Source organism: Haliaeetus albicilla, chromosome 2 (genome assembly GCF_947461875.1).
Source record: "Haliaeetus albicilla chromosome 2, bHalAlb1.1, whole genome shotgun sequence".
Taxonomy (NCBI): Eukaryota; Metazoa; Chordata; class Aves; order Accipitriformes; family Accipitridae; genus Haliaeetus; species Haliaeetus albicilla.
In genome coordinates, this window is record NC_091484.1 from 18,184,292 (window position 1) to 18,203,042 (window position 18,751).

At 50.6% G+C, this 18,751-nt stretch overlaps 1 protein-coding gene across 1 annotated transcript in view; it reads left to right on the forward strand.

Moving 5' to 3' along the window:
* The window catches only part of DLGAP4 (DLG associated protein 4), a 150,867-nt gene that overhangs the window by 50,677 nt on the left and 81,439 nt on the right, over nucleotides 1-18,751 (forward strand). Inside the window, exon 2 of the mRNA XM_069808068.1 lies at nucleotides 17,446-17,539. The gene's annotated coding sequence lies outside the window, so the exon portion shown is untranslated. The remainder of the gene's footprint in view (nucleotides 1-17,445; nucleotides 17,540-18,751) is intronic.

Consider the following 18,751-nt stretch of genomic DNA (forward strand, 5'->3'; position numbering starts at 1 on the left):
AATTCGTAGTGCCAAGATGATCATGCTCCAGCAACAGTAAATTGCAGCAATAAGGAGAGATAATTGCAATTAGAATTGCTGTGCTGTAATTAGGATGTTTGATACAAAATGGCAGACGAGGCAGTGCTGACGGCATGGGTGGGTTCACTCTTGAAGCCATGCATGACAGAAGGGACTAGAAGGCCGAGGAGGTTCCCTTTAGCATTCATCAGCAATGGAGAGGGCTTGACAACTTGGCAGGTTCTCCAAGATGTGCCAAACACCAATCTGCCGTAGATGTTGGAGAGGCTTGGCTCATGCTCCCCTGTCCTGTCACCCACTGGTGACTGTCTCCTCTCCCAGCCTTTTCTGCTGGCCTCACGGAGCAATGCTGCATCTCTTTGTCTGAGTCCAAAGACCTAACACCAGCCTGTCTGCCCACAAGGGCTGTGGAGCCGTGGGTGACCTGGAGTTTGCCAGCCCTGGTCCCCACTGGACCAGCAAGCAGCTTTGAAGAAGGCAGTGGCTACTGCATTGGCAAGAGCTGGCTGCCTGTCCCCTGCCAGCAGCGCACGTGGGCAGTGGAGCATGGGAACGGGCTCCCCTTGCCTTGGCTTGGGCACACCTGGGTGCCAGCCCCAGAGTGCAGCCAGTTGCTGAGCTCCTCTAATCCTGTCACGTGTCCCTTCACTCGGCATTGGCATCAGCACCAGCAGCTGCCGGTGTGCCTCGGGCTGCCCACTTCGTGCCCTGCAGGCATCACCAGCCTGAGGGGTCTCGCCTGTGTGTGGGGTGGTGGTGGAGTGTCCCTGGGCTTCAGGCAGCCCTTGCTGTCACTGTACGATTCAGGCAGGGACTGAAGGATGCCCCTGTGTTGCACCAGGCAGGAGAGCTGTGAGGAGTGGAATTTTTCAGGCAAAATCTTTTTTTAAGTGGGAAAAACCCCCACCTTTTGATTTTTTTAGATCTTTTGGGGAACTCACCTGCCAAACTGAGCAGGTCAAAATCCATTTTTTTTTAAGTCAAAATGCTTTATCTCAATACCTTTCTCCAGGATGCTTCAGCAGCAGTGTCAGAGTTTCCTTCCATTTTAGTCTAATTTTATGATACTTCTAAAATTTCATCAAAGCTGGAATTGAAAGCTCTTGCTTGGGCCCAGATAAAATTGTTTTGACTTTCCAAGTTGCTTTAAAAAATGTTAATTTTAGTGCTGCTTAGCTCAAAATTATTTTTTCCTGTTTTCTGACTGTGCACCTGCCCCCTTGACCTCTCCCACTGCAGGTGCCAGATATCCCTGGGTGAGGGGGTCTTCCCTCAAAGCCAAAAGAAACTGTGTGCTCAGTGCTGTGCAGTGCCATCCTGGTGTGCTTCAGCAAACACCAGCATCTAGCTGCTTTGGTAGTGCATTTTTCCAGGGGAGGAGGGAAGTCACTGGAGACACATAACTCTGAAGGTCAGGCAGTGCAGACTGAGAACGGAGGGTCTTCTGGTGACAAAGCATCAACCTTGGCTTACCACCATGCCCCTCAGCTCTAGGGGATGTCCCTTGCATGTGTTCCTGCAGGTCTGCATCTTGCCTGTCTCTTCTTCCAGGGGTACTGCTGAGCTCCCCATCCTGCAGCATTTGCCTTTACAGCAGGTCTGTCTGTCTGTGCAGACAACAGGGCTCATCTTCTTCCTCCTGTTCTGCTCTAGTTTTACTCTCCCTCATGTGTTTCTACAACACTCCCTGTTCTGCCCTCCGCTCCACCTCCTCTGCTTCTGTCCACCCTCCAACGCATGAGTACACCGGCTAATTGCCTGGGACACATCCACTGATTCACCAACCCTGCAATATTCAACAGGAAGAAAGAAGTAACTGGTATGACCTGCCCATTTTGCCTGTCTGGTATCTCCTGGACCATCCATCCTTTGTGTTTATCAGGCACCTAAAATAAGAGTTGTGTTAATATGTCTTTTCCTCCCAGGAGTGTTGGGTGGATTAATTAGTTAATGTTTGTACAGTGCTTTGAAGATAAGTGCCAAGCGGGATGATGATAAGAGTAGAAATGGATTCTTTCATCTTGTCTCCTTCCTTTTTTCATGTGGGCTAACACTAACAGCCGATGTACTCTTCCTTCGCTAAGTCACCTGCTGGGGATCGTGTTACCTCTCCTTGCAAACCAGGGTGAGGAGATAGGTGTGAGCAGAATCACCAATGGAGACTAAATAAAAAAGCAGAGAGAAGGTGGCCAGCTGAGGAAAGCAGCAGGGTTCAGCTCTGGTGGGGTCTGGGCCACAGCTGTGTGCCATAGCCCTGGGACATTGCCACTGGCTTAGGGCTAGCTCACTGTGCCTGGGACCTCTCTGGCTTGGGTGGGAGGGGGGCGTGTAGCACTACCCCCTGATACGGATCCCGGCTCGTTGACTGCCAGCAAATTTGCTACCAACCAGCTCAGGGGAGATACCTACCCTTTGGGTGCAGAAGGAGAGGTGAACCCTCCCCGGATGACTCAGGCTGGAAGGGCATTTGACATTTCTCAGGCAGGCAAGGGGTCGATGTCTTACTGTAGATAGGCTGGTGTGAGACTTCACGTGGCTCTAATTCTCCCAAAATTAAGGGAACCTCCCACTCTCATTCCCATCAGCGAACAGGCTGTTCTTGTTCCACCGTGACTGTCCCATCCAAGATGTCTCTGTCATTGTGGGTCTTACCACCAGCCAGGATGGGTTTCCACATCCCAGCCTCCCTGCTCTACTGGTCAGTCTGGTCTCCTGACACCTTTTCTTGGTTCTCCAGCTCAAGAGGCTTGGTTTTGCTTTAAGCCTACCTTTCTCATAAAACCCGCGTAGCAAAGACGAGAACAAGGGGCTGGGTGGGAGACATGACCCCACACTTTTTGACTGGCACATCAGGAGAGCTAATCCAAGGTATTTCTGCCAAGTGGGCCCCTTCCCAGGAGCTAGAGATAAGACATGCCCAAAATGTAGGACAACACTGTTCTCTGGGCTCCCATTCCTAAGGGGGTGGTTTGGGTCTGATATGGTGGCAAGGAGGGCTGGAATAAGAGTGGAGGACACTGCTGGGGCAGACATTTCCTGAGCAGAGCAGGACAGCATGATGCTCATAATCCCTTCACAGGGTGACTTGCTCTAGAGACTGTAGGGCAGTGCTGCAGCTGAGCCCCACTGCACCTGGGTTGCTGGGGCACAACCCCACCTTCAGTCCTCCTTCCCCCACCTCGGCCACATCCAGACCCTAAATCACCCTGAGGACAGGACCCATGCAAGAACAGCACTTGATTTTCTGCTTGCCATGTACGTGCACATGCTGGGGAGAGGGAGTCTTCTGAGTCTGTGATCAGAGTGGCTGGGCTGCCCATGCTGCAGCCCCTGTGAGCCCAGGGCTGGTGCTGGGCAGCCCGGGTCTACACTGGGCAGCCAGCAGCTGCCCCAAACCTGGATGACTGGGACGGCACCTCTATCACATCGGGGAAAGGGAGGCCCCGGGTACCAGCAGACAGAGGCATGCGGACCCCCGTGCCCACATGCTGCAGCCCTGCCTCACTGGCCGATACTCATCGGGTGGTGGGGCTTTGGTAGCTGGGATTTCTTTGGTAGCTTGTTAAAACTGCTTTTGGACACAGTGGCCATTTTCCATGACAGTTCCACGATGCTTATATCATTTTTACCAAAAATCTCTCTCTGGAATGGCCAACACTCTTCACATATCAAAACCACACTTTCTTATGGAAAACTGAGTGTGATTTTTCTCATGGAAAGAATGAGATTTTCTTGAGCAGAGTGGTAGTACAGGAAAGTGTTTCACCCACAGGACCTTCTTTTCTTCCTTATTCCTAACTATGCAAAAGGGAAACAACTCCAGTTGTTTCACCAAATTTCTTTCAGTTATCTGTGCCAACTGCCCCCAAAAGTAGCCAGCTCTGGGGAAGATCACAGCAGCTATCCACATCGTGGAGCAATGCAAGGGAAGCTGAGGCAGAGCTTCCCTGCCTGAGCAGGACAAGTCCAGCATGTTGGGCAGCAGGACTGAAATTTCAGGCTAGAGAATTCCCACCAGCCGTGCACCAGCCCCAGCTCTGTCTCATTGTACATCAGTAGTGGATGAGCTCCGGCTTTGTCTGGGCTGGGGAATACATGTTGCAGCTAGTGATGTTAATTAAGCGGTAACTAGACTGATGGAGATTTATTTTCAGGCTGCCTGCTAGAAACTCGTTATACACATCTGGGAAATTGAAAATTGACTTCCTGTTCATTTCCTGTCTTCTCCAAAGCAACAGTTAATTATTGTGGTAGCCTGCAGAAGCTATGGGGTAGGCTCCTCCATGCAGCGCTCCCTTGAGGCCACCCAGACAGGCCTGGCAGGAAGCATCTCTTCAGCCTGGCTCTGGAGCCTGGTCCTCATCTCCCTCCATCCCAGATTCTGATCCAGGCAATCAGCCCTGGAGCTGGCTGGAGGTGACCTGGGGTGCCCCCTCCTTGCCTTCCTCCCACTCCCAGCCTGCGCAGCCCCAGGGAGATGACGGCTGCTCATGGCTTGGAGATCTTTAAGCCTGGAAAAGGGGGATGTGGTCAGCACTGGGTGCAGATAGGGCAGCTCTAGGCTCAGCTCAGCACTCAGGGCAGGCAACACAACATCTCTGGGAGCTCATTCCACAGTGGGGACCGCAGGAGCTGGCACTGGGCAGAGTTCAAAAGACTGGAGGTCTCTCCCTGTCTGCATGACTGACCTTCCCTATCCTATGCCTCAGTTTCCCCTGAGTGATGGTGGTTGTTTGAGTGAGGGTGATGATTTTTGCACTTAACAGGGTTCATCCTTCTGCTGCAGAAGAGGCCAGAAGCACTGGCTCCAGAACCAGTGGCTCCAGTTGGTACAGGATGCTCTGTTTTTTCCACACCTGTGCAACATGAACTACTCCTTGACGTGTTTCCCTCCATGTGGCTTTGCACACAGTCTTACTCTCTGTCCGTGCATCACGCAGCAGACTGGAGTGTGGAACCACTGGAGTCTTGAGACTTGCTTGCCTGCATGGAGCTAACTGGGCTCCACTGGGTCACCTGGGGAACTCCCCTGTCTCCTGGGCTGGGTGGGCTGTGAGCCCCTGGGCTGGGACCAGGCCTGCGCCCCACACTGCTCTGTGTTTGCAAGAAGACAGATGATGCCAAAGGGATCCAGGCCTGGGGAGAAGCAGCAGCTGCCTGGAAAAGCACGAAAGGGCTTTACAGCCTGTCTGGCTTAGCACTGGGGCTACAGGCTCCATCTGCTCCCTGTCTCAGCCAGCAGCCTTGGCCAGCAGCATAGGGACAGGGGACAACAAGAACAAGTGGCACTTCCTTTTAGGTACTTTTAACCCTTGAGTTTCAGGTGACCTGCAAACAAAGCCCACAACCCACACACAATCTCCTGGTTAGTGCAAAAAACCAGCACAGCAGCCGCCCATAATGTTTTTATAATCTGCTTTCTTTAAGATGACTGTTCCCACAAGAAAGGGAGGGGGAGGCATGATTAATTTTCATTAGCCTTGTAAATAATAAGCATGTTTCCACTAGTCTTCCCTGTAATTAGAGCTCTGGTTCCAGGGCTCTGCAGAAGGAAGCTGAGATTTGCTGGTGACTCATGGGAAGCCAGGCCAGCCTGGACATCCCACCCTGGGCCAGGAAAAGGAAAGTGGCTGGGGCCCCCTCGGAGAGACAGAGCTTCTCGTCCCTCCAGAGGGGAAGGGAGCAAGGGACAGCGGTCCTCCAAGGGAAGAGGGAAAAGCCCACCCAAAGGAAGTGTAGACTGAGGTTTGCACATCTTCATTATTCAAATGAAAATGAAAGCAAAACTTCTGGTTCAGGGCTGGCAGCATCTGCCCCAATAGCTGGATGTTGAATATGGATGTAGGATGATCTCAGGAGTTCAGTGACATGGAGGTAAGGTGGGGAAGGAGCACCTGTATATTTGCATTGAATATGGGGCTGATGACCTACAGCCACCAGCACCCAAGCACACAGCTTGTGTCCAAAGCACCGTGGAAATACTCACTCTTGAACCATGGAGTGAAGAAGCCTCTACAGCTGAGGACACAGCTGTGTCTCTGTGAGAGGGACCACACAATGGTGATGGGTGATCTTTTGGGTAGATATGTGGTTGGGGGAGCTCAAAACCTCAGATGAACAAGAGGGGAATTTTTGGAGCCTCCATTGCTATTTTGGTGCCTGCGAGGCAAAAGCATTTCAGTTTTTAATCCAAAAATGCTGTTTTGATATATTTTAAAGAATGAATGATATTTTACAACAAAAAGATTGCACAATTTAAAAAACCCAAACCAACCCAAGAAAGTATTTCATTAGAGACCCCCCCAAAAATGGTCATGCTGATCCCAAAACACTTATGCCAATTCCTTGGGAAAACCAAACAAAAATTTAATTGCAGGAAAGCCCGGAAGAAGCAATCCTTTCCTAAGTTTAGCCAGAAACTGAAAAATTTCTGTGTATGCAGCTCCCCTGCCCTGGTCTCTGGGAGCTGTACGGTCTGTGGTGTGACCTTGCCTTCTCAAAGCTCCTGTGGACAAGGTGGCACTCACCAGAGAAGTCCCTCGTACTCCTCCAAAGAGGCTGTATGCAAGATAGGCCTTGAAGCCAGCTCAGCTGTGCCCAAGCTATGAAGACGGGGGCTGGAGCCTCATCCCAGTCCTGGCACAGGTGTGTGGAGCTCATGGCACAGAGGTTTGCATGGAGAAGTGCCTTGTTGTGCCACATGAGACTGCTCGTGCAGGATCACAGCAGAGCTGCAGGGAAACAGCCTCATTCAGAGCAGTTTTCTGCTGGCTGCTGCTCTGTCCCTAAGCTGCCTGATCCATGCCCCTACCCCAGGCACTCAGGGAATGGCAAAGGAGCATGGCCTGGGACACAATGTCCTTCATCACTATGTCCCCAGCTCAGCATCTTCCTTTTGACGAGACAAGGCTTGGCCCTACCCTACCATAAACCTTATGCCAAGCAGTGGTGCCACACTGACCACAAACTCTTCTGTTCTCCCCCTCCAAGAACATATATTTCACTGCCACCCCAATTTTGTTTTTCCATAGCTTTACCTAGGTTGCATTATACCCTCCCTTACTGTAGGCTGCATCCTACACCTCTGTGTGCCCCAAAATGCCTACCCACCAGGACATGTTTGGATACAGGGTTTTAGCTTAGTCTGAGATGGAGGTGGCAAGTGAATGACTCTCTTGCAGTATTTGGCAGTGCATGATTCATTCCCTTCACCCAACATACTGATATTGGTTGGAACCAGACCTCATATCTGAGCATCATGTTTCACAGTTCCATAGCTCCCCCAGGGGCAGAGGTTGCAGGATATTAGGCCAGAGCAGAGGTGACACAACCACTTTAATAGATGTGTGCAGGGAACTGTAGTTGGAGAATCCAGTGACTTCTAGTCACTGGTTTTATTGCAAGGGGCTGATGAACAGTCACTCCCCTCCATGCAGCAGCATTCAGAGAGTGCGTAGGTGGCAGAGGGGATATCAGTGCTGGAAGCAGAAGTGCCTTCAGCTGGTCCTGCCCCACGGTATGGGATGGTGCTCAGCCTGTCTCGCCCAGGGCAGCTGCACAGTGTCAGGAGGCTCATGGCTAAGCAGCAGCACTTTGTCCTGGCCCAAAAAATTCACATGGGAAGAAATAAAGAGGGACTCATGGGACTGAGATCTGGAAAACAGAGCATGCCCCAAAGCAGGGGACTGCTGCTTTGGTTACTCTTCTCCCTAACACAAGGACAAAGCATCGCAGAAAGTGATCAAGGTGGGATCCTTTTTTCACAAGCAAAATTCAGCTGTGGAACTGGCTGCCATGAGATGTCAGAAGCACAAAGCTAAGGAAGTATCAAAAGAGAAAAAAAAGGCTGAAAGGGATGTGGATAAGGAGAATGTCTCTGCCTACAAGAGGTGAAAGCCAGTCTTTGGGTCCTCTGGAAAATGCAATGTCAAGGATACTGCTAGCATGGGGCACCTCCAGGAGTGCCTCCATCCCTGCAGCATGCACACAATCCCTCCTTGGGCTTGTGAGGTTCTCAGTTACCTCTGCATGCTGCTCAGTGAAAGTCATACTGTCTAGCTCAGGCAGCCTGGGAGGTGAACTGCAAAGCCAGGTGGGAGCCACCAATGAACAGCACATCTTCCTATCCAATTTTAATGTGCAAGAAGATGCACAGCTTCAGCAAGGCAACAGCCAGCTGTGGTTAAACGCTACTAGAGTCGGGAAAATAAACATCCCGGGTTGTTTATTTTACACCTATTTTACAGCCACCCAAAAGTGGCTTCTGTGCTGGGTGCTCACTCCTGGTGTGCGTCAGGGATGAGCAGGATGTATGCCATGCTCTGCACATGAGCCCAGTCCTACAACCTCCATGGAAGGAACCTCCTGCTGAAGAACTAAAACACAGCCCCTTCTGGGAACAGTGTTTTCCCAACCTAGCAGATGCAGCAAAAACCGTTCCTCAAAGAGCTGTTTGCTAGGGAAAAAACAATTGGCACACTAATTAAAAGTGACTGATTAAAGGACTGAAAGGGAATTACTCATCTTGTTAAAGGCAGGCACCTGCAGAGCTCTTCTCGCTATCAGAGGGACAGCATCCTCCATACCACAGAGAGGACACCGCTGCTCAGCAGTGGCAGGGCATGTGAAGCAGCCCTGATCAGTGTAGCATTTCCTCTCATCTAGCACAAACCTGCAGCCATCAGCCCAGCACATCCTGAGGAGCTGCAGCGAATTGATCCACCGTGAGGCAGTGGCAGTCAGTGTCTGTTGGTATGATGGCAGGCAGCGCAGCAGAGCGCACCACAAAACAGCGAGCGCCATGGGCCAGGCAGCTCAAACACAGCATGACCCACTCCCAGCTACATGACCCAAGCAGCACCACACACACAGGGGTGTATGCACACATTTTTTCCCCCTCTCTTTCTGGGCTGGCTGTTCTCTTCTAGCACCAGCAATGGTCTGCCCTTACTTGGGTTTGCCACAAATGGCTTCTCCATCCAAAGATGCAGCCAGTGGCCATGTCAGAGCAGGGAGGGCTCAGGTGAGAAGCACAGAGCAGAGACAAGGCTGAGGGCTTCTTAGTGGGAGCTGTCACTTTCTGACATGAGTGGTGGTGTGGCAGACCTGGTTTAGGGATTTTTTTTCTGAGATTTTGAGTGGCCATATTAGGTTGTGTCCAGCCCCAGAGAGAGATGCTGCTCTTTATCTCTTGTTAGCCTGAGCAGACAAGCAGTGTCAGGGAGAGGGAGCAAGGAGCAGTGGCAAGGACAGATTGTTCAGGTCTTCTCTGCCACAGGAGAGTAGGTCTTCGTCCCATAGGGCTCAGTGAGCGTGGTCAGGACACAGGCACTTTGCAGTAGATAATCCCTTCAGACCCCAACCAGGAAGAGGCTCCTCGGTTCCCTGGGTGAGGAGAGCACTGAGAACAGACACTGCAGAGCTGCAGGCTGCGAACAGGCTGGGCAGCAGAGGAGGTGGCTCCAAGCCAGCTCCTCTGGCCTTCTCTTTACTCTGTAGCCCCATTTCAGCTCTGGCTGGCTATGCCACCTATGCAATTAAACCCTGTGTTCTCTGGCTTTGCGTGGTTGGCCAAAGGTTAAAATAAGAGCCAGCAGAGACAGTGAGCATGTGCCAATCCATGGCTGAATGTATGTGTAGCTGTAGGCACAGGGGAATCTGCTCTTCTTTGGCTTTGGGTCAATGTGCCTCCATCCTTTCTTCCCTGGCTCAAGCCTGGTCCTGCTGCACTGGCGAGCAGCTAGTGCAGATCCCTTTTTCAATCTGGTCCATCAGCAAGAGGCTGGAGGCAGCTGTTTGCTTTCCTTGCATGCCTGGTGTTACTGCTGGCAGTGTTCACACCTTTCTTCTAGGTCAGTCAGGTGGTAGCTTGGAAGGAACATGGAGTTTCTTGGAAGCGGTGATGTCCAGAGTGTCACCAGTAATATTCTCCCATAGGGCCAGACACTTTGTCTCCTGGCCTCAGCTCAGGCTTTAGGGGAGGAAAAAACCTGCAGGAAGGGTAGAAACTATCATGAGAAAGCATTCACTGCATGAGAAAGGCTGAGAGCCTCCCACTGGCATTGAGGTGCTGTCTGTAGGATGGACAGGTCAGCAGGGGCCACCTGGGACAGTGGCCTGTCTCTGGCTCATGCCAGGTTTCTAGGAGAGAGCCAACAGGCTGGGCAAGTGGACCTCCCTGAGCTGAGCTATACCTGCATCCATGCATTTCCCAGCCCTTCACAGACTTTCTCCCATGCTGCTGGCTGCCTATCAAAGCAGGGAGGCCACTCTAGGACCAATGAGCAGGGGGATCCCAGACCTCTCCCAACACCTAGCTGGAGCAGGGGAGTTCCCCACTGCCTGACCTGGTCCAATAGAGGATCTGGCATTTGTCCTCTCCTTGTCCATGGGACTGAGCGGTACTGGGATGACTTGTCCATCTGATGCTGTTCTGTGTCTGTGGTACTCCCAGTGCTATTTTTCAGAAGAAAAAAAAATGCCATAAATCTGGTCTTTTTCCTGGAAGATGTAAGCATGAAATCAGGGGCCCTGAACATGTGCAAGTGTCCCATTTATCACAATGCCCCAAACCAGAAAGAAATACAGTAACTTTTGAAAAGATAATAGCAACTGAGTAAGAAATCCCTGAGTTTGTTTATCCTTCAGGTCTCAGAACTGCATTTGAACTAAACATCTTGGGAAAAAACTCCCAGGTAACTTGAACTTTTGCCCACGATGGAGAATGCACTGCTGCACTCAGTGGAGCGTAGTCCTTTTAATGGCCGATTGCTCTTGTTTGTTAAAAATAAAACCTTTCTTTGATTGTGGTCCAGACTGAACCATCTTCAGGTGCCTCCCCGGGATGCATATGGGGTCCTGGCTGCAGTGCTGAAGAGCCCTCCATTGTCAGCCTTTTAAGGACTGGTGGTCTGCAGTGAAGTTGCTTGTGTGCCTGGTGCCTCCTGGTGTGAGCCACATCATGCAGTCCTCATGGCTCTTCTCTAAACCATCTCCAGTTTATCAACATCCTCCCAGATCCGGAGCTGCCAGAAAAGGACCCTCTTTTCTAGTAAGAGAGTGTCTGTGCCACCCACAGGCCCTGCTTCTACTGCAGTGTCCTTCGTTGGTTGAGGCAGAGTCTCACTTTAACCATCATTTTGCACAGATGCCATGTCCAGCTGCTTAGCCACCATGTCCCTCAAGTCAATCTTGGGGTCATACTAGGATACAGTTCTTGGCACCAGACTCTCCAGATAAGTTCCTTATAACAAGCCAACCTCTTTTCCATGCTTACCACAGAGATGCTTGCAGAGCCAGCTGTCTTGCTCACCAGGATGAGCTGGTGGGTTGTAGAAAGCCCATGCATTCTCCATCTTCTGCTTCCTCTGCTAGGACACAGATCTGTAAGCTTTACGGGTATATATGACTCAAAAAGGTGACCTTGCCTGCCATGACATTCAATGTCCCTCTTTGTGCCCTCATTCTTCCCTAAAGGTGTTGATTTCAACATTTGCTGATTTTAACATTCCAATTATATGATGCTCCCAGCCAGATTTTGGTAGCACAACTAGGTCAAATTCGTGTCCATACGTGAGCAGTGTGTTATCCAGGCTCCCTGGCACTGGTGTGAAGGCAATTAAAGAATTTCTTCTCTTCAAGTCCCTTGCTGTCTGGACCAATTTTATGCTCAACATCATGATGTCATGCTAGTGAAGGCTCCTCAGTCCCTTCTACTTGCCCTTCTCCTTCATTGTTTCATATCCTACTGGGTCTGTCCCGCACCCTCCTTGGTCCCCATGCCCTCAGAGGAAGGGTTTCCATCATGAACAGCATCTCATGGAGCGCTGCACCACACCGGACCCTGCCAGCTCACACCCTCACGCTGCCAGCTGGGCAGCGCTGCAGGAGCCGCCTTCTTGCAGACGCACACAGCTGCCCCAGCAGTGCCTCCAGCATCCCCAGCTCCACCACTGCCCTCTGCATGCCCAGGAGCTCTTGCCTGTGAGGTGCATCATTAGTGTGGATTAGTGAATCCCTCCTCAGCAATGACAGGCTACCCAGTCTTGTGGACACCCAGTGTATCTGGGCCCTGGGGAGGGAACATGCCACCCTGCTGGTGAGTGGGATCCCTCAGTAAGAGCATCCATCTTCCCTGCTGGGTGTCACTGTGGGTGTGATTATCTCACTGCATGGACCAGAGAGGCTCAGTTCTGCTCCACCCAGCTCCGTCTCCCATTCCTCCACTGGGAACCTCAGAGCTCTTTTCTGCTCTTCCCATGGTAAATTTTGGTAACCTCCACCCACAGGGAATTATGTCTCCTCCTCTCCTCTCTGGTGCTGCTGGCCTGGCCAAGCTTCAATCTCTAATCAGGCAGAGCAGACCCTAGTTGTCTGTGTGTTTATTTAGTAAATTAATGAAACAAAATTTAATACAAGATCTTACCAGAAGGGAGGGTGGTATTTCTTTCAAAGGAAACAGATTTCAATCCTCAAACTCATTCTCTCTGAAGTTTTTGTCCTTCCTGTACTCACAAGCTCCAAGGCTTATGTCCAGGAGGTCTTGCCAGGTTCACCTGTGTACAGAATTAAAGGAGAGGAGCACTGCTGTCTGGTCCCCACTGTGTCTCTCTGGTTCTTCTTGATTGACAAGGATGTGGGTTTGGGATCAGTCTTTTACACCCTCTAGGAGTCAACTGTCACAATGGGTGGATCTTTTGCCTCAGCCTCTTGCTTACTTCAACTTCCATAAATCTCAGGCAAGATTAGTGTGCATTATCTTTGTGTTCAGGGTACCTTCCTGGTGGGAGAGAGGAAGAGGAACAGCACATGCAATGTGCTGTAACCTTGTTTCCCTCCTCCCATGACCTGAACAGAACTCTTCTACTGACAAGTCATCTGTGCAGGGACCTTTGCAGAGTGGCACACTTCTGGGCTCAGAGAGAAGACCATGTTCCTCACGGTTCAGCATGACTTTGCCACCCTTCCCACCTTTGCTCAATTGTTTCCTCTGGTGCTTTTACACACATATTTTTCCATTCGTACCTCCTTCAGAAGAATCTTAATACTGGCTAGAAATCTCTTCACTTATGAACAGCCATATCTCATCTGTAGTCTCCACTCTCTCCACAGCATCCTTTTTTCCTTTCTTGAATGTGAGGCAGTGGTAGCTCTCAAATCAGGCCCCAAGCATCCTTCATACAAAATATATTTTTTTTCTGGGACACCCAAAGGTACTAAAGGTATTTGTTTTATCCAGAGAAATGGTTATGAGATTAGAGGTACAAGAACACACATATATTTATTTTCATTATTGCTGTTGCTGGATTTGCACAGAATGGTGCTACGGCCTATTTCATAAAGGAGCGCAGGCCAGAGGTTTATAATGACTATATCTGAACTTACAGTCTGTAAATGTAACTATTAGAAGGAACTCAAGTTAGGGATGATAGCAGGAGGAGGGGAACATTGCATTCAATAGCGCTTGCCATTGCTGGGAGCCTGCATGCCTGCCTGTGCTCTTCACCCATTTCTTACTGCCCCGGTGCTGGACCTGCTGATCCCCTCCATCCCTGCAGACATCCTGAGGATCTTCACTCGGGCTCACAGCCTTTCTCCTGTATAAGAGCTCTGTATCTGACATGGGGCCAGCTGCGAAATAGAGAAGCCCAGGCAGGTCACTTTGCTGGTTCCCTGACACAAGGACTTCATTTCTTCTGAGGTTTAACAAGCAGATGTGGCAGTTTGCTGGGGCTCGCTCAAGTCTGGAAGAGAAGCAGAATGTCCCTGCAGCAGGAGGTGAGGGAACAGCCAGGGAGGGGCCTCCCTTTCTCACACAGACCCAGCCCAAAATGCTGCTTTTTGAGCCTGTAACATTTCACAGTATTTTCACCAAAATTAAATCCCAGCACCATCTGCACCTTCCCAGGAATGCCCACCGTGACTGCTCTTCTTGCCTTGCTCTGCCCAGGTTGTGGCCACACCTGTGTGGCCCCAGGAGTGGCTGGCTGGAAGGGAAAGACCATCCTGCCTTTTGCATCATGCTGCCGTGCGAGCAGGCTGTGCTTTCCACTGCTCAGTCATGACTGAAACCCTCATCAACTTCCTCCAGAGACCCCAGCAGGCAACAGGATCCTTTACTCAGAGTTGCCTCTTTCTGTCATTTAGCTGCAGTCATCTCTGAGGTGGCAATACTAGGGATCATGAATACCAGGTCAGTCTCTTCAAGGTCTTCTCCAGCCACACTTCAAGTCCAACAGAACCACATGGGCTACAGAAGGGCAGGTTGTGGCCCTCCTCTCCTAGACCAAGGCTCAGAGGAACAATAATCATGAGCTGGTTCTCCAGTGAGATTTGGCTGCAGAGCATCTGAGGCCCTAGTTCACCAAAAGTGTCTTGAATCATGCGGGGAAAGGACATCAGTTCATCAGCAGGACAGCCCTGAGCAAACAACAACATGGGAGCAGACCACCCTGGAAGGACCCTTGGCTGCTTCCTCCAGCATCCTGTGTCTTCATTGCCTGGAAGCTCAGGGACCTCAGCTTGCCCCCTGCTCCCCACCATTCCCCGTAGTCTGCAATCCACTTGCCTGAGGTTACACCACCTCTCGTAGCAGTGTATGTCCTTCCACACATCATCTTCAATCTCACCCCCTCCATGCAGCAACCATGATGTGAGCAAGCTGCTCCTGAGAATGGGAGAAAGAGGGGGATGATGGAGGTGGATCGCTGGTAGTTAACATAATGTAATTGTGCTGGTGGCACAATTGTTCATTTGCATTTCCTTGGGGCGTTGATGCTGATATTAATTAAAGGTAATTATAGCACTGCTTTCTCAGTGCAACCGTAGCATGCAAAGACAAAAGCAGTATTACAGTCAAAAATGTTTCTTCCCCAGAGCTTCAATGGCATCTTCTATTTTGATAAATCTGCAGGGTGAGTGGAGGCCTAGAGCCCAGGCACTGCTCCTCCCACCCATCAGAGTCACTCTGTGCCAAGGGGTCCCAGGATCAGCACTGGTTCTAGAGGTATTCCAGGATACCCTGAGAGTGCTGGTGACAGACACAGACATGACGGGTGATGGTAGTACTGAACAGATACTTCCAGTGCAAGTAGCTACTGGTGGTGATACAGGATGCTGGGCACTAGTGCACCCAGGAGTGGTGCTGAGAGCATTGCTAGCATATGCTGCAGACTTTCATGATCGACATTAGTGGCTCTAGTGATACATAGTGTTACGCTTCATGACAGTACTGGTGGCATTAGAGCAGGAGAGCAATAGCTGTGCTGCTGGCAGAGGGATGCTGATGCTATGGATGGCTGTAGGTAGCACTAGCCATGGATACTGGCTATGCAGGCTCTTCATGTCTGGATTACTGGCTCAAACCTAACTCAGCTCACTAGTATCTGGAATTCACTTTTCATGTGGAAAGAGCTGTGAATGGGTTGGATGGTGTCGATGCAATTACTGCTGCACAACCATTTGCAGCACCCAGAATCATCATATCTCATCTTACCACATTCACACAGCACTGTCTTTATTGCTGGGAGTAGTGGCCTATTGGCAGCAACTTACTACCTCCTTGACACCTCTAAGCTCAGGAACATCTGAGTTTGGGATGTGGAATTGTCCCTTGTCTTCAGGAGCTGATGCCTCCAGAACAGAGGCCTCCTTGGTTAGGTGGAAGCATGTTTGCTGTACCTCCTGGATAGAGCATCTGTCTCTGGTTTTCACAGCTGAGTACCCATCAGCAGCAAGAAACTCAAAAAACAAGTGTTTTGGTGCAGAAGACAAGTTAGTTCTGGGGACAGATGTGACTGCCCTGTCTAAACAACAGCTGTCTCCTGCTTGGCTTTCCCAGGGTGTGTGTTTGGAAGGAAATGCGGGGCCTCTGTCATAACCCAGGCATACATTGCACCTGGGATGTCTGTAAAGGCATGAGTTATCCTGGGGAGAAAACCCCTCTTGCTGGGTGATGGCAGGGTGAGAGAGCAGGATCTCATGAGCACTGCAGTGCCCATCTCTCCTTTCTGGGGACAAAGAGCTGCTGTCTTATCGCTGGCACTAGAGCACCAGTTCGGTCATCTTCTGCTTCACCCGAGAGGGAGTCAAACCCACCACTCACATCCATCTTTCATAGAAACACTGCTGAGGTTTGTGTCCTTGTCCCAGCCTTCCATACATTCTCCCAGTCAAGAAACTGGGGTTCGCCTATTTTAAAGCCTCCTTGAGCTCTAGGCAGGCTTTCTCAAGACCCAGATGGCATCCTCTGTTCAATTAGGAATGAAAAAAAATACCATTATAGGAATGCTGACTCCTCACTTTGAGTTACCATGCCATTCCCATCTCTTGCTTCTCAGCAGCAAAAGGCTGGATTCGCCAGATTGTCCCAGCACCGTGCCTGCATCTTCTCAGTGCAGAATAGAAAGCATGCATGCATACACACAAGCCTACCTTGGAAATTAATTGATGTAAACCCCAAATAATATTTAATCTCGCTGATAAAATAATACAGGCTGTGTTCTCTGTTGTGATGTGTAGGTTTCTGAGGACATTAAGAAACACTGGGGGGTTTTCCCCATATTTATTTACTTTACTTTTCATACAGGGAGCATTTTTTTTCAGTTGTTTGCAGCATAGCTGATGGTGAATGACAATGAAGAATGAAGTACAATGCTTTAGCTGCCATACAGTAGCACGTAGTGACCAGAGGGAAGAGATTTACAGTGTGACCTGCTCAAGCAAAAGTTTAATGAGCAGCATTGGTAGGTGAGAGTAAGATGCAGATTTTGGCAGGTGTATAGCTAGGACACACCAAAGATAACCAGCTGCTGCCTGCCACCCCAGTCGGGGTTTATCCTCAGGATTGTCCTTCCTGCCTTACCAGTCTCTGTTCTCCCATGGCTCAGAGCAAAGCGAACAGCCCAGAAGATGAGGCACAGAGGGTTACAGAATCACCCCTGCTCAGGTCAGTAAGCTCCTGGCATGGCCAAGAAACAAAAATACAGCTAAGGGCAGCAAGGGGGTTCCCTGAGGGATTCTTTCATGACAAAGAAACAAGGGAAGGAAAGTCAAAGAGCACTTTCCCACAAAGGGTCTCGCTCCAGCCCTGTGCCCCTGAGCAAGAAGCCCGGGTATTTTGCATTTTTTCGTCCTCACCTAGCTGATTTCCAGTCCATCCTTTCAGTCCATGTGCAACACAGAGGGACATGGGACCCACTTCCACATCTTTCCCCCCTCCCATGGGTATTGTCTCTGCCTCTTTACATAGGATGGTTTCTTGCATTTGCCCTGTCTTTGCTAGGACTTAATGAAGACAACCTGGGTGTCAGTCAGAGTTGTTGTGTCTTTACAACATCAGGGTTATGGCCTGGAACATTTGGCAGGAAGACACCACTCTGTTTGTTGTGACCCAAGGACGTTTTCCCTTTTCTCTCTGCCTGGCAGGTCTTCATGAGGGACAGCTCTGGAGCCCAGAGGGACACAAGGTACACAGGATGCTGAATCTGGCCTAGTCCCCAAGCCCAGCAAGCTGTGAGAGGTACAGTATGGCCCAGGGATTACTTTGGAGCTCTTCAGAAACAGCCAAGGGGGAGGACGGGATGGGCAGACACAGCTGTGTGCGTGTGCTTCGAGGGGCAGCAGAGCAGGAGGGAGAAGAGGGCTGGGGAAGTAGAGCTGGAGAAGGTATTTCAATGACAACCCTCCTTCCATCTAGTAGTGAATCCTGCAACACGCCCATCACTAAAATAAAGTTATGAAATCTAATACTGATTGCTATAGTAACGTCACTCCTCCACACTGACCTAGTTTGAGACAAAGGAAGTGCTACCGCAGCTCTGAGCACACAGGAGGCTGCAGATGAGTCTCAGTCTGTTCTCTGGAAAGAATGACAGAGGGAGCACTGGTTTTTCCCCACCTGCTTCCCCTTGCCCCAGGACCCTCAGGCAACATGAGCTGCTTTATCTCAGGCACTGCCAGAAAGCATCTCCATCCTGCATCCCAAATGCAGGCAGGGCCCCGCCTAGCTTCATCTGGACCTGCCTAGCTTCATCTGGATGTTCAGGCAATGGGAACATCTGCCCTGGAGCAAAGCAACGTCCTTGCAAAGCTGCAAAGACCTGGTGGCACAGCAGCAACAGCCATCACCATGCAGAGCACCCTGTTACTACTGTGCCACAAACATCTAGGACAAGGAGCCTGTCCCTACCCACCCAGCTATCCCCACCTTCTCGTCTGCTTACTCCTCGGTACCACTGGTTGTAGGGCTGCTTCTTGCTCTGGTAGCACGGTGAGACAGGAGGATCCAGCTGGCAGTTTGGGGCAGGGTGGTAGCACAAGACACCAAGCAGAGTGGCATGCCTTCTTCTGTGTCACAAGTTTGCAGTGCAAGTGTGGACAACCTCCATCCTGGGAGTCACACCATAAGCAAGGTCGAGGGCAGCCACATTAAGTGCTTTTCATCCTCTGCTTGCTTCACGGAGGGCTTTGCAAACACACACACACCCCTCCAGGCCTCTTGAACAGCACTGACCAGAACAAATCAGGTTTGGTCCCAACTTGTCTCATTAGCTGCTCTTCCAGACAAGCTGGAACATGCACCACGTTGTCACCAGCATGTGCCCCAAGTGCCTGTAAGAGAGAAGAGACTGCAGGTAGGTCTCAAAAGACAATGACCCTTGCTCACTGCCCTGGTCCTTGCACTCCATCTCATCATTCTCCTGCTTTCTTCCTGAAAACTCTCCCTTTCTTA